We start from the raw sequence: 2,618 nt of genomic DNA on the forward strand, positions 1-2,618 counted from the left end.
CTGGTGGTCTGTGTGTGGGTGTCACATGTCCCAAATTGAACCCGATTCCCTATATAGTGCACTACTTTTGACCAGAGGCTCTGGTCAAAAGTAGTGCACTATATAGGGAATCGGGTGCCATTTGGAATGTAAAGCCTCGGTGTTGGGCCTTGGCTTCATTAACATTCCCCTTCAGCCCTAGAGCAAACTCAGCCGTGGCTGGAGCCCCAGTCTTCCACAGGTCCATATGTCTGGGCAGCAACCCCAAAGCCCAACTGACAGGGAAACATTGCTCCGAAAACAAGCCAATGTCCTCGCTAACGTAGTCTCTCCGTCTGCCTGTCTCCACAAAAGATGTAGTGGTAAGGCATTTATGGTACAGTACATCCACACTATTCAGACTGAAGTATATTTGGGTACTGCAGTACCATTTTCGAACATGTTTGGCTCGAGAAACAGGCGAATGCAGCAGAGACGTAGGCACACACAGTAAGGTACAGTAGGCCTACTGCTAATGTGACAGTTGAAATGATGTGTATTAGAAGTAAGGATGGGGGCTTTGCTTTTTCCAGCTCAAAGTGATGTAGAATCCTCAGACTTCAGAAGAATGGATACTTCTATGGCATAGAAAAATAACCATGATTCTATTTCTATGGCCTATGGTATTATCACACACTGTACCTAGGCCTACACTCTAAAAAGTAGGGGTTCAACAAGGGTTCTTCTAAGACCCTCAAAGTTCTTCAAAGAACCTTAGAGTTCTTGGCACTGAAAATGGCCCCCAGAAATGTCTTCCAAGAACCCCAAAGGATGTATTTGGTGTTTTGGGGGTATTTTATTAGGATCCTCGTTAGCTGTTCCAAAAGCAACAGCTACTCTTCCTGGGGTCCACAGCAAACATGAAACATGATTTAATACAGAACATTCATAGACAACAGCTCAAGGATAGAACTACATCGATAACCTACATATCAATACATACACAAACTATCTAGGTCAAATAGGGGAGAGGCGTTGTGCTGTGAGGTGTTGCTTTATCTGTTTAAAAAAGTGTGTGCTGTTCACTTGAGCAATATGAGATGGAACGTTCCATGCAATAATACTGTACGCTTTCTTGAATTTGTTCTGGATTTGGGGGCTGTGAAAAGACGCCCTGGTGGCCTGTCTGGTGGGGTAAGTGTGTGTGTGTCAGAGCTGTGTGTAAGTTAACTATGCAAACAATTTGGGATTTTCAACACAATGTTTCTAATATAAAGAAGTGATGCAGTCAGTCTCTCCTCAACTCTTAACCGAGACTGGCATGCATAGTATTTATATCAGCCCTCTGATTACAATGAAGAGCAAGACGTGTCGCTCTGTTCTGGGCCAGCTGCAGCTTAACTAGGTCTTTCCTTGAAGCACTCGACCACAGGACAATAATCAAGATAAGACTAAACTAGGGCCTGCAAGACTTGCTTTTTGGAGTGTGGTGTCAAAAAAGCAGAGCATCTCTTTATTACGGACAGACCTCTCCCAATCTTTACAACCATTGATTCTACAGTTGAAGTCGGAAGTTTACATACACCTTAGCCAAATACATTTAAACTCAGTTTTTCACAATTCCTGACATTAAATGTGAGTAAAAATTCCCTGTTGTAGGTCAGTTAGGATCACCACTTTATTTTAAGAATGTGAAATGTCATAATGGAGTGATTTATTTCAGCTTTCATTTCTTTCATTTCTTTCATCACATGCCCAGTGGGTCAGAAGTTTACATATACTCAATTAGCATTTGGTAGCATTGGCTTTAAATGGTTTAACTTGGGTCAAACGTGTTGGGTGGCCTTCCACAAGCTTCCCACAACAATTTGGGTGAATTATCCTCCTGACAGAGCTGGTGTAACTGAGTCAGGTTTGTAGGCCTCCTTGCTCACACACGATTTATCAGTTCTGCCCACAAATTTTCTACAGGATTGAGGTCAGGGCTTTGTGATGGCCACTCCAATACTTTGACTTTGTTGTCCTTAAGCCATTTTGCCACAGCTTTGGAAGTATGCTTGGGGTCATTGTCCATTTGGAAGACCCATTTGCAACCAAGCTTGAACTTCCTGACTGATGTCTTGAGATGTTGCTTCAATATATCCACATAATTTTCTGTCCTCATGATGCCATCTATTTTGTGAAGTGCACCAGTCCCTCCTGCAGCAAAGCACCCCCACAACATGATGCTGCCACACCCGTGCTTCACGGTTGGGATGGTATTCTTCAGCTTGCAAGCGTCCTCCTTTTTCCTCCAACCATAACGATGGTCATTATGGCCAAACAGTTCTATTTTTGTTTCATCAGACCAGAGGACATTTCTGCAAAAAGTACGATCTTTTTCCCCATGTGCAGTTGCAAACCGTAGTCTGGCTTTTGGAGCAGTGGCTTCTTCCTTGCTGAGTGGCCTTTCAGGTTATGTGGATATAGGACTCGTTTTACTGTGGATATGGATGCTTTTGTACCTATTTCCTCCAGCATCTTCAGAAGGTCCTTTGCTGTTGTTCTGGGATTGATTTACACTTTTCATACCCAAAGTACGTTCATCTCTAGGAGACAGAACGTGTCTCCTTCCTGAGAGGTATGATGGCTGCGTGGTCCCATGGTGTTTATACTTGCAT

This window comes from Salvelinus alpinus, chromosome 9 (assembly GCF_045679555.1).
Source record: "Salvelinus alpinus chromosome 9, SLU_Salpinus.1, whole genome shotgun sequence".
In the NCBI taxonomy this organism is placed as follows: Eukaryota; Metazoa; Chordata; class Actinopteri; order Salmoniformes; family Salmonidae; genus Salvelinus; species Salvelinus alpinus.